The 14,490-nt window shown below is 34.6% G+C and overlaps 1 pseudogene; it reads right to left on the bottom strand.

Annotated features, from left to right (window-relative positions):
* Window positions 1–7,333: 7,333 nt before the first annotated feature.
* On the bottom strand, window positions 7,334–10,010 carry LOC117625554 (annotated as a pseudogene).
* Between the last annotated feature and the right edge of the window lie 4,480 nt (window positions 10,011–14,490).

Genomic DNA, 14,490 nt, shown 5'->3' on the forward strand with positions numbered 1-14,490 from the left:
GACTCGTCAAATATGTAGTTAGTGAGATGCTCGATAAGGGTTTGAGCGGAAGCCAGGTCTTGGATTCTTTGTCCTTGCAGCTTTGTTCTCACCCACGGCTTCAATCCTTCAAGGAAATAGAAGAGTTTTTCCATCTCGAACATGTCCCTTATGCCTAGCATAAAGCTAAAGAACTTCTTCACATACTCCCGAACAATACCTGTTTGTTTCAATTCCCTCAATTGTCGTAGGGCAATGTACTCCACACTCCACAGTTGCTTGAAAATCCTTAGTCAGCTTATTCACCGTCACCTACAGAGCTTGAATGTCATTGTCCACAGCCCATATTTTCTTGTCATCATGAGCTCAGGTGCTTGTGCTTTCGATTTTCTTTCCTTTCTCGAGGGCTCAAACCCGCTCATCAAGACCCTCTAATGCCTCCACCTTCACTGAGAGGTCTTGTAACGTGTCTAGCAAGCCTACCAGCTCTCCAAGTTGTTGGTCTATCCAATCAAAACGTTTTTGGTTTGTCAGATTAGGCGCCATCTTTCGAATTTGAGCCGAGTTGGCCTAATACTACACTACTGCAAAAAACACTTTGCGCGACGAAATAAGTTTGTTGCGCAAAGTACAATTTCATTGCCCAAAACCTGCGCAACGAAATTTTGGTCGCGCAAATCTCGTGAAGATAGGGTTTGCGCGACGAAACCTAATCTTCGTCGCGCAGAGCTACTTTGCGTGACGAACCCTAACGTCGCGTGATGAATAATAACGTCGTGCAAATATTTGCGCGACGAAATATTTCAAATATTTTAATTTTTGTGTTTTAAAATTTATTAATTAAAATAAATTAATTTAATAGTTTGCGTGACGAAATATTTTGTCGTGCAAGGTTTTTGATTTTTTGTTTTATTATTTCTCTTATATTAATTATTTCAAATTTTTACTTTTTGAATTTAATTTAATTGTATGATTTTTTTATAATTACTTTAATTTAAATTGACATATTCAAAATAAAATTACATACGAAAAATAGTGATAAAATTATCCAATAAATATATAATATTCAGAATGTACACATAAATTAACAAAGTACAATAAGAGGATATATTTCGATAGCGTCCTAATTCTCAACTTTAGCCGTCAAAGTCTCGACGATTCCCTACAAAAAAACAAATATGGTCAAATAACAAAAAATTGGCATAATCTTCCCTAAAATTGTTATACCCCAAATCCAACCCAAACTCCAATCCTCACTCTATACTCAACCCCAAAACCCACACAAACTCAAAACTAACTCCAAAAACACATATTAATGAAAAAAATTTAAAATTTGGAGAGAATATACCTTTTGGCAAGATTGAGAGTGAGTGAGAATGAGAGGGAGAAGTGAGTGTGAGAGAATTAGAGAAGATAGTGAGAGAGACATGAGAGAGTGAGAGATAGTGAAAAGAGAGAGGAGAGAGTGAGTGAGAGTGAGAGATAGTGAAGAGAGAGATGAGAGATTAAACGAGAGGAGTGAGTGTGAGAGAAAGGGTCGGACTTGGGGAGAGGGAAAGAGAGGGGAGAGGTAAGAATAGAGAAAGACATTGAGAAAATGGTGGAGTTATTTTGGTTTGAAAAACCGTACCACTTTGCGCGATGAAATATTGGTCGCGCAAAGTCTTAAAAAAATTATAAAAAAAATAAATTCCCTCGTCCCATTTTTGGTGCCCGGCCAAATTTTTGGAGTTTTGCGCGACCAAAAAATTCATGCGTCCCTTTTTTGGTACCCGCCCAAAATTTTAAAGTTTTGCTCGAAGAATTGTTGATCGTGCAAAGTTTTGAGAGACGAAAAATTGGTTCGTAGCGCAATATTTATAAAAATAATTGTTATGAATAATTTTTAAAAAATTTTATTTTATGATTTAAAATATAAATAAGGTTAATTTAGTTTAACAATATAAAATATAAAAATAAGTAAATAAGGGTTAGGCGACGAAATATTGATATTCGTTGAGCAAAGTTTTCAAAAAATAATAAAAACTTATGAAAACAACTATATCTTAAAATTTATAATGTATAATGAAATAAAAAAATTAATTGGTTTGCCCGACACATGTTTACATTATGACGTCATGCTATTGGTTTTTGCACAACGACCCCATTGTTATATTAAAAACAAAAAAATTATTATTATAAAGTTTGCTGAAATCATGACTTTACTCCCTTCAAATTCAAATTTATTTTTTATTTTTAGTTAAAACCCACAATAATATATTTTCTAACAAAAATTCAATCCTAACTACAATAATAAATTTAAAGCTACTAATAAATATATATACTAATCAATTTCTTAAGTGTTATACACTAAATAAATAAATTTAAAGCTACTTAATAAATAAATAAATAAATAAATATATATATATATACACACACACACCATTCAACGATCTAACCGTCAAATTTGTTTGTATATACTTCAAGATCGTATAACCCAAAAATCGCAAAAAACAAACATTCAGAGATCTAGTAACGGGACAAAAGTTTTCGACGGTTATAAATGAAAAAGAATGATTTAACGGGTATTTTAACTCCGATTTTGTTGATTTTTTATAGCTACATTTCTTGACCCTATATGAATACAATGACTGAATTTGATCTTCAATTTAAAATATTTTACACTAGTGGGTACAACAAAATCTTATGTTATATTTAATGAAAGTATAAATAAACTTTTAATTGTTAGTGAATATATTGTTTTGATGGCATACGCATTCTACTAAACTATTTTCAACGATCCAACCATCAAACTTGTTTGTTTATACTTCGAGATCATATACGCCAAAAATCGGAAAAAATAAACATTAAGAGATTAAGTAATGGGACAAAACTTTTCGATGGTTATAAACGAAAAATCACGATATAACGATTATTTCAATTTCGATTTTGATAATTTTTTTACAGCTACACTCCTTGACCCTATATGAATACAATGAACCAATGTGATCATCAATTTAAAATATATATTTTCTGACAAAAACCCAATCCGAACTACAATAATATATTTTTCTAACAAAAATTCGATTCGAACTAAAATAATAAATTTAAAGCTACTTAATAAATATATATACCGTTTAATATCTTATGTGTTATGCATACAAAATAAAAAACAAAAATCAATTGGTTTAGGCGACGAAATATTTGGATTACGTCATGCAAAGATTTGAAAAAAAATAATTTTTTAATTTAATTTATTTTTGCAGACTTTGCGCGACGAAACCACTTCGTTGCTCAAGACTTTGTGCAATGAAGTTTATTGTTTCGTCGCGCAAAGTCACTTTGAGTGAAAATGTTTTGTCGTCGCACAAAAGTTTGTTGCGCAAAGAGACTTTGTGCGGCGATGTGTTTTTCATTGCGCAAAATTTAGCCATGTAAGACTTTGAGCGACGAAGTTTTGAGTTTCGTCACGCAAAGTGACTCTGAGCGACGAATTGTTTTTTGTCGCCCAATATTTAGTCGGACAAGGTGTCACGGGCCGAGTAGTTTGCTTGATGATTCAGACCATGCGACAATTGCCGAGTAGGAGCAATTGAGCCAAATGAGTACCTCGTAGGCAACAAACCCACACAATAATTACTGTTGAGCAATCATCAAGAAAGTAACAAACATGCAACAAATGATAAATGACAACTCGATAATAAGGCAATCAAAAATAGAAAAATCTCACAAAGCAATACATGAGGCAACATTTGATTGAATAATACTTCTTTGTATTGATTGCTAAGAGAGTACATGCCACAAATGTATGCTACCTATACAAGTGATCTAGCACAATTCCTCCGACTCATCACTCCCCTCTCTATAGCATTTTATGCATTCTCATCAGTTACAGGAAGAGACATTGCTTGTGCTTAAGGAGTCATAATGACAACATAAAAGAAAATGCATAATTTGCCAATTACCAAAATACCCCTACACAACAAAGCAGCCATGGGCTTGACTAATGACCTTGGGCAAGCAAGTTGTGCGGCATTACAAGTGCAGCCCCTCACACTTTGTTTGGCATTGTTACGAGTCATGATTTTCTAGGTTTTCAGATATGAGTTCATCCAAAGCATAACCTGGTAGTCTGATTGTTCTTTTCTTGATCAGTAACTTTTATTTTTTTAACGTTCTTGATCAGTAATAATTTACGCCAGTAAATGTGAAATTATTTGTATCTTACAAGTTCTTGATCACTACAACTGTTCTTTATGGAAAAATCAATACAATATTTTATTTATTTATTCAATACAACTTATTAAACATAGTACTAATTACATCTCTCAAGTCATTGACAAAAAAAAAAAAAAAAAGAAAACCAATGGAGTAAAAATAATGGAAAAATGAAAAAGATACAACACATTTTTTGTTTTGTATAGGACTATCCTCAACGCTGTTAGGCTTTGCTTTTGATCATCTTCTTCTCTCTTCTCCTCAATTTTCCTTGGACTTTGTAATGTATAAGAAAAGAAGGGTTATTCGCAGCAATGGTCCCTCAACTATATTCGTAGTTACATTTGGGTCATTGAACTCAATTATTAGTTGCAGAGGTCACTCAAATATGTGTTTTGTTGCACCAGTAATCCTTCCGTCAAGTTCTGTTAAATTTTCTGTCAAAAGTGAGGGTAAATTCGGAAATTCATCCACAATCCTCCCTATCCTCCAAAACTTCAAAATTTGTAAATTTGAAAATTCAGAAATTCAAATTGAATATCAAATAATAAAAATTCCAACAGATCTTCTTCACAAAACTTCAAAACCCTAACCCACCAACCGCTCTTCCCTCTCAACCTCTCGATGGTTTGCAAATTGACGGCGAACCGAGTATAAGAAAGATTCCTCTTGTGCTGAACCTATGGTTCAACCTTCCATTCTTGTTTGCTCCCTGGGGAAGGTCCAAAGATTCTTCATTTCAACACTTACCCTTTTTCATTTTTGTTTCAAAAGTCTAAAAATTTTAGCACCCATGAGTCAAATTCAGTGGCTCTTGCAAAAGGGTTGGGTTTTAAATTGGTGTATTTGAATTGGGTTCGAAGATTATGGAAGACCGATGTGATTTAGTAGAAGGGTTGGTCTGAAGGTAAAATGCGAGATCTTGAATCTGTTTGCTGGTCTGAAGGTATTTATTATGAATATTTGAAAATATTCTTGTTGCTGTGCGGCATCTTTTTAATTGAATTTTTTTGGTGTCGGCAAGGATTGGGTTGCGGCAATGGAGGGTTGTGGATAAATTTTCGAATTTATCCTCACTTTTGACAGAAAATTTAACAGAATTTGACGGAAGGACTAATGGTGCAACACAACACCTAATTGAGTGACGTCTGCAACTAATAATTGAGTTCAATGACCTAAATGTAACTACGGGTATAGTTGAGGGACCATTACTGCAAATAACCCAAGAAAAGAAATAAGAAGGAAGAATATTAGGAGACAAAGGAAACTGAAAAAGAATCCAGCAATTAAAGTACAAAAATATAGAATGAATTGGGCATGTTCTACAAAACCACCACTCCAACATGTTTTCTAGTATACCCAAACTAGAATATTCTATCATTACTCAAGCATTCATAATGCATGTAAACAATCCAATCTGGCTTGTCGAAAATGCAATGAACCATTTCATACCTAGCTAGTGATTTGGAGAAGGCTATAGGAAAATTACACAACATAACAGGTTCTGATCTGACAATATTGTGCAGCTAAGTCAAAACTAAACTTGTGACAAGTTAATTATTGTTCCCATGTATCAAGTGGATGAATGGGATGGTGTACAAAGGTGTCTGTAAGATACTTGACAAGGAGAATGCTATTTAGACGTATATGTTCAACCCCCATGCCCCCTCCCCTTTATTTACGGCATTTAAAAAAAAAAAAAAAAAAAAAAAGTCTGAGCCCATGACACCCTTAATAAGAGACTCCATAAATCAAATCACTAGAAATCACCAAGAAATCATTGATAGAGCTCCACTGATTCTGTAGGATGTCCAAACAGATGCTTTCATCAACATAAACTGAAAAGGGAACAAAAGAGGCGTAACTTAAAAAAAGAGGCGTAACTTAAAACTAACTAATGTATTGGGAGTTACTTTCTTCTAAAAACAAAAATGCATATTGACTAGTAACATGTAATGACAGGATATGACAAAAGAAGTTTTGTTTTCTTCTTTTGGCAATTGATGACACAAAAGAAGATTAAGTCATGAGAAAAGCATAATACAACAGAAGAAACAACCCAGATATCCTTATAGGTAAGTGAGAAAATACTAATCCTAGAGGTAAGCCAAGAAAATTGACACCACAACTAGAATAATTGCAGAGGCCTGCAATTCAACTACTTAACTTTTATATTCATCCCATGTGGTGCAACATGATAAAATCCTTTACTGATTATGCCTTTGAGAACTAAAATAAAATAAAACTCATCACTAGCATACATACACTTCATAATAGGCTACAAATTCAAATTTTAAAGCTTCACCAGATCTAAATCAGCTCAACATTTTTATCGATTTCAGCATAATTCTACTCAGAGAAGGCCTAATTATTACAGAACCAAATTGGGAATGAAAAGTACCATAAGAAGTAAGAAGTCTAGAAACCTTACCTCCCTCCATACAGCAACGAAATCCTGCCTGTTTGGACTCAGAAATGAGTTCACCAATTTCTCAACCTGAAAAATTACTGAACAAAAGAATCACTTAATTAGGCAATAATTAACAGTACATCTTAATTAAAGCAAGCAATAATAAGTAATAAAACAATAAAGATAAGAAAGGCATATTCCTTGAAAACTTGTACCCACCTATAATATAGCTGAAGCAGATAAGGTAGCATATTTGATCCTTTTTCTTTTTTCTTCCAATTTCACATTCACATTCACGGTATAAAAAGAGATGTGTCATATAATAAAGGTATGACTGGGAAAAATAAAACAGTTTTAGGATACATGACATAAAAAACAATGACCTTATTCCGTGGTTTTGTTTTCTTCATCTATTAATGGTGGTCTTATAAAAATGAATTAATCCACTTTTGTTTTCATTTTAAAACTTTGCTAAACAAATGATCCATTTGTCGCCAGTTTATTAAAAGCTTTACTCTTCATTCTTAAGTTTGCTAAAAATGTGTGTCCAAAATGCATGACGGGTAAATTTACTAGAGAAATATAAAAAAACTTTACTCTCTGAACAAGTATCCCATGTGATACATGGATTTATGTTAAAAGCCAAACTAACATAATTGAAGATAAAAGAATTTGAGATTTTAAACATATACTTGCCTCATGAACTTCACAAACGCTTGTACACTCTGTCTAGTACTGAAGCTACAATCAGATTCTGGAATGTGTCTCAGGATGAAGCTGGCAACCCATCTTCTCCATGATGCCTACCAGCTCAGATCCTCTATTGACATGACCCTTCTTAATCAAACCATCAAGAATAAGTTTCCAAGCTACTTCATCATAGTTATACCCACAACGAAGCACACTACAAAACACCGCCTTTGCCTTCTCGTTATTCTGTTCATCAAAAAGCCCACATATAAGCAACTTGCATGACTCCAATGCAGGTAAATAACCATGCTCAATCATAGTATCCACCAGCATTGCTGCCTCTCCATACACTTGCAACTCACAGCAGCAATTAACAAGAGAATTATAAATATCTTCGCTCGGAGCTCGGAGAAATAGCTATATCTCTCATATGACCATATAGCATCTGGGCCACTTCCAATTTCTCTCTTTGCAAAGTCCTGCAATAAGCTCACCATAAGTGTTCATATTGGGAATACAACCATGTCCAACCATCTTCTCAAAGAGCTCTAAAGCAATTTCAAAACCCATTGTCTTCCATATATCAGTAATATTGGAAGAGGAGACATTTGAAATGATATCAAGGCCACTTTCATTACTGTTTGCCTTAACCAACTTTTCATCTGAGAGATGTTTGATTAGAAAGGAATAGGTATGACGAGAAGGCTCACAACCAGCATCAAACATGTGCTTAAATGCACCATCTATTAATCCCATACAGACATATGCATCAATTAAAAATGTGTACGTCAATGAATTTGCAGAAATTCCTTCTTCATTCATCTTAATCATCACCCTCTAGGCTTCATTTATATTGCCTAGCATGCAATATGCATGAATAAATGGGTTGTAAGTAATTACGTTCGGTTGGTTACCAGCAGAAACCATCTCATTGAAAATCGTATGAGCACGGTCAAAGTCACCTTCTTTCAGTGCCTGATTAATTAAAATATTATAATGAGGGACTGTAGGCTTCACACCAGTACATCGCATCTTTTCCACGAACAATAATGCTTCCGATATTCTTTTCTCTTTGCATAGCCCATCTATCAAGTCACTGAAAGTATATGAGCTTAGCAAACAATCCTCAGTCAGCATTCTACCAAACAAAGCAAGGGCATAATTGATTTTTCCAACCTTGCAGTAAGCATCAATGAAAGCATTAAATATCACTGTATCTGACTTGATTCTTTTCTCCTTGAGAGAATCAAACAGGGCATGAGCTTCCTCTAATCTCCCCTTTTTACAGAGAGTGTCGATGAGAACACTGTAAGTAAATTGGTCAGGAGCCAAACCACTTTGTTTCATCATATTTAGCAACCTATAAGCACTATCAAAATGCCCTGCTCTATACTGTCCATGGATTAATGAGTTATACGTAACCACATTTGGTGAGAGCTTCCGTTTAAGCATTTCATTAAGCTGCGTCATTGCCTGGTGCACCATATTCCTTTTACAAAACCCATATATCAATGCATTGAACGTTTGAGCATCTGGACAACAATGATTTGATTCCATTAAGTTAAATATCTTGGATGCAGCCTCAACCATTCCATCCTTACAATACCCATCAATCAATGTATTGTATGTGACAACATCAGCAACCAATCTTTTCTCCACCATCCTGCTTAGCAACATTCTAGCATCATCAAGCTTATGTTCCTTGCACATGCTATCAATGAGCACATTATAAGTATAATTATCTGGTTCATAACCCTTCACTGTCATCTGTTTAAATAGATTAAGCGCTTCTAATTTCCTTCTGGATCTACACAGAGCATGAATAAGAACGTTATACGTTCCTGCATCTGGAAAACAATTATCGTCTCCCATGTGAGAGAACAACTTGAAAGCCTCGTCAATCGAATCAGCCTCACAAAGCCCATGTATCAAACAATTATACGAAATCAAGTCTCTCCGACAACCATTATCCGGCATTAGCTTAAAAATCCTGAGAGCGTTACCCACATCCTTATTCCTACAATGCCCCAATATCAAGGAATTGTACGTAAAAGTATCGGGGCTGAAACCTGCCTGTGCTATTCTGCTGACATACAAGTCAGCCTCAACCACATTGCCCAAGTTACAATAAGCAAGCACAATGACATTAAACGTACTCATATCTGGAGAAATCTTATCGGCCAACATTTCCAAATACACAGTTTTCACATCGTCAATGGGTAAAAATTTAGACAATGAAATTAGAATCTGGTTGTATGACGAGTGTGAGCTTGAACTGGAGGGGTTCTGGGTTCTTGGGGCCGCCACCGCGGTTCAGCTGGAGCAAAAGGTCGAGCACAAAGCGGGCGTCGGCAGGCGAGCTGCAAGCTTTTATCATCAAAATTCGGAACTTCTGAGCTTCGGCCAACAAGCCATTGGGAATGAGAAGGTTGAGGAGCAATGAGGAGTGGGAGTGGACACTGTGCTTGAAGCGACGTGTTCGGGCGATCCAATAGAAGAAGTCAATGGCGATTTTGGGATCGAGCTTGAGGGCAAAGAGGGAGGAGACATGGGATGGGGATATGGAGGGCATTAGTTTTCTGAGAGAAGGGTGTTTCTCCCACTTCGGGGAGGAGAGGACAGCAAAGAGCTCGGAAGAGATGTCGCGTTTGATGGTGCAAGAGAAGGGCATCCGGAGGAAGAGTTGGAGGGTTTGATGGGGGCTGATCACCGCCGTCAGTTTTCTCATCATCATCAAAAATGATTTTGGTAGAGTTTGCTAACAAAGAAGGAGGAGGAAATCAGTAGCTAGGGTTTTGAAATTCATATAAATTTGTGTGAAAATTCATATTGGGTTTGAGTTAAGTCATACAATTGCAGTCTTGCAGAAAGCCTCATATGCAGCTTTATGGAAATCAAAGAAGGCAGAAAAGAGGGGGGAAAAAAAGAAGAGGGACAGAGGTTCATCCTAGAGTGGGCTACAGTGGGTGTAGCTTATTCTCCACCTCCAGTAGTTGTTATTAATCGTTCATTTTATCAATTATCATATAAATATCAATTTTATGAAAAATTAATCGAGACATAGATCGTTTTGATGGTTTAAAAATTAATCAAATCGACAATTTTGGTAAAAATTAAGATTCTAATGATGTAAGAGACGCACTACTGTAGTGGTTTGGAGCATTTGTTTTCTCAGAAAGTATTGAGATTTATGTAGTGTGTGTGAATTTAATATGTTATCCACTCTCATTAGAAAATGTCCTAAAAAAAGATGCTAATGATAAACCCCATCAATTTATTTGATAAATATAAATAAGGGTTATTTATCGAAATAGTCCCCAACTTTTGCTCCAGTTTTATTTTGGGGAAAAATCAATATACTTCTAATGTCGAATCAGGATCAACTAGGACAGAAATAAAGCATTGGTTCGAACTCTTCTTTGGTGTCAAGGTAATAGCTATGAATAGTCATCGACTCCCGGGAAAGGGTAGAAGAATGGGACCTATCATACCGTCAAAGTTTGTCAATTTTATTGTTAAATTAAGGGGTAAAACCTTCCATATAAATTAAAATATTAAGAAAGTAATTTTTTTTGTTGGAAAAAAAAGTAATCAAAAATTAAAGTAAATATTGAAAAATTATTAGAAATTAAAAAACATGAATTTGTCAGTAGATTACTTACTTATTTAACCGATTGATTTTTTTCTTATTACTTAGAGCATTTCCTCCCATTTGCCATGTCAAAAGGCAAGAGATGTTACTATTAATGTGAATAGTACCTACCCTTGCAATTTTTTGTTGGTTTTCCCCACCCATTGTTATGGCAAACCAAGGGCAACCACTATTCACATGAGGTATGAAGATAGGAATTTTGTATAGAGTTTTGGTGTGGGAAGTGAAGAATATGGCTAAGTATTTATTTAAAAAAACTTCTGAAATTTTAGGATTTTTTTTTCCTTTCAATTTTTCGTTATCTAAATTGGTTGTTGACATCAGCATTAGGTCAGCTTGCCTAAGCTTATAGAGCCCACTCCTTGGCCGGGTTGGCCTTCACTGTTGGACTTATTTTTTGGGGGCTAGGGGCCCTTCTGCCCATGCTGGCCTGCACGGGTGTAAGTGCTTTTATTTAAAAAAGTAAGAACACTATTTTTGGGTAAATACGAGTTTTTTTTTTCTCGGATACATTTTTTTTAAATTTTGAATTTATCTGATTTTAAAATTTTAAATTAATTTAAACAATATATAAATTTTTAAGTCAATTTTAGCAACAAAAAAAAAATTGTTGTGTGGGGCTCGTTTGATTCTGATTTCTAGTACGAATACGAAACGTGAAAATGTGGCATATCGATCTTTTAGACCTTCGGAATTTGAAGCTAGAGGGCGTCGGAAAAGTTACCACATGGATAACTGGCTTATGGCAGCCAAGCGTTCATAGCGACGTTGCTTTTTGATCCTTCGATGTCGGCTCTTCCTATCATTGTGAAGCAGAATTCACCAAGTGTTGGATTGTTCACCTACCAATAGGGAACGTGAGCTGAGTTTAGACCGTTGTAAGTGGACTATAGTAGGTGGCTGGTGAGATTCAATTTTTTTAATTTTCTAAGTTTTATAATAGTTTGCTTTATTTTTTAATATTTTAATTCATATAGATAGTTTTACCTCTCAATTTAACGATAATATTAACAGTTTTTTAATGGTAAGACCATTTTGATATTAAATGAAGAGTTGGAGGATTATTGAAATGAAAAATTTAATTGGTGGACCAAAATAATACTGGAACAAAAGTTGGGGGACCATGTTGATCGAAAACCCTATAAAAAATTAAACCATCTTTAATTTGATTGATTTTTTTTTTTTTTTGGACTGAAATGATATTTGAATGGTGATTAAGAAAATAAAAGTTCTCATAATGACATGCATACTCGAGGATCGTTAACAACAATTGGGATGGATAAGGAGGTACACCCAAAGGTGATTGGTGCACGTACCTAAGTATTGAGAGGGAGAAACAAAAAAGGGGAGAGTGATAAAATTGCCCTACAATTAGATTACGTGCATATCACTGGCCAAATCCAACTAAAAAATCTTGGTGGTTAAAGAGATACTAAGTTTAGGAGCTCAAGTCTGAGTAAAAGCAATCACAGTTGGAATAAAAATACAATGAAACTTAATTAATCATAGTTATAATCGATCGTTAACTAAAAATCATACCATCTAAAGAAGTATGCAAAGCAAATAAACAAAGATTTCACCAAAAGTGTTGACGTGAGTCTCCTAATTAATCAAGGAGATTTATTTCCTTGATTAATTAAACGATTTACTTTCCTATTCTATATAGTTGACAAATCATTGTATAATTAGGAGATACTGTCCTAATTTATTACTGTATCTATTTCCTTGTAAAGCACTCATGTAAACTCCTATATATCTTCTTATAGAGAAGAATAAAATCTAACCCAAAGTATTCAAACCATATTCATATTTTAGCAAAAAGTTTGCAAGTTTCGCATCGATGGACATCCAACACCATCTTCCAACAGCAAATTGCCCACTTGCCCCACCTGTCGAACGACAATTAACAAATATCCAAGCCTTGGTACCCCCAAACAAGCTAGTGCCTCACTATCGAACAACAAACATATCCACAAGGCATTAATACCACTCACCCTACCGCTCGATAGGGCCACATTGTACTCACCACCCAAAGGCGAATCAGATATCACTACTCCGTTACTCCTGAACATAGTCTGAAATATCGATAATATCGAGGATATTTCAGTTTTTTCGAATCACGGATATTTCGGAACATATCCATGTACATATCGTATAAATATCGACAATATCGACGATAATATCGGAAAATATCGATGTCGATAATTTCGCACACATTTCAGCAATATTTTGTCAAAATATCGGTGTAATATCGCTAAAATATCGAAAATATCGATGTTAAGGAAAAAAAAAGTTTTTTTTTTAAAAAAAAGGGAAAAATGGGAGAAAAAAAAGCACAAAGGGGATATGAACCCCTCCCATTTTACTCCTCCAACACCTTAAACACCATATCACTTATGTTTTTGTGATAATATGCTAAAATATTTATATTTATATGGGTGGTATGTTAACAATTACATGCAAAACTATTTTGGGCATTTATCATTTGATGACTACTCTTCACAGTACACTTACTCTACACATAGAGATGATGAAGATAGTGAAAAATTTGAACCTCGTAAGAACTCTATGTGGTACTAAGTCACTCTTGTATCTTACCATGCAATGTATAAAGTGTAAAATATTATAGTAAATCATTATATATAAATGATTACGGTGTATTTAATCTTTTTTCATTAATTATTACATATTTTTTACACTCATATTGTTTGCCCGCTTGATCAACTTAAATTAGTTAAATCTATCATGCAATGCATTTCCTTCTATTTTTTTGTGATAAACTCATAGATAATTAACTAAATAAACATTCTCCAAAGTTTCAATAAAAATTTCCAAGTTTTTCTTACAATTTCCGTGGTTTTTATTCCATTTTTATCAATATCGATAATATCCCGATATTTCCATCGAAATTTTCATATTTTTGGACTACCGATATTTCCGATATTATCGATATTTTAGACCTTGCTCCTGAAGCTACCAGCAACTAGTTGTCTCTCTTTTCCAAGTGACAACTCAATAAGAGAGTTGGGGACTAGGGAACTGCCATTGGCAAAATTCGCTAAGTACAGGCTCACCAACTTTGTAGTACCGCTCTTAGTCAGATTGCCAATGAAAAATGCAAGCCCCCAACTAAGAAGTTCATTCTCAATCGGGAATTTGGGGGACTCCTATTTATACCATATGTGACTGACCGTTATGCCCACAATCCCACATCAAAAGAATAGCCCAAGGTCTCACTTTTGCTATTCATTCTTGAAAATTCCATCGTGACTGCCAAAGGGCCCACAAGACTGAAGGCATTCACACGATTAGAGCATCTCCGATGGATATGTCAAATACCAAACATAAAATTTATATTTGATGGCTGATGTGGCAATTTGACATCTTACACAGCTTTACACTCCACCCGATATGTCAAATTAAATTATTATTTTATTACATTTTAGTGTTGGTTTATTTTTAATTAAAAAGAAAAGAAAAGAACAAATAATAAAATATTAATTTAACATCTTGCTTTTGGGATGTCAAAAATAACATCTCAACCTCTAGCTTTCATTCCACA

The sequence above is a fragment of the Prunus dulcis genome, chromosome 4 (assembly GCF_902201215.1).
Source record: "Prunus dulcis chromosome 4, ALMONDv2, whole genome shotgun sequence".
Classification (NCBI taxonomy): domain Eukaryota; kingdom Viridiplantae; phylum Streptophyta; class Magnoliopsida; order Rosales; family Rosaceae; genus Prunus; species Prunus dulcis.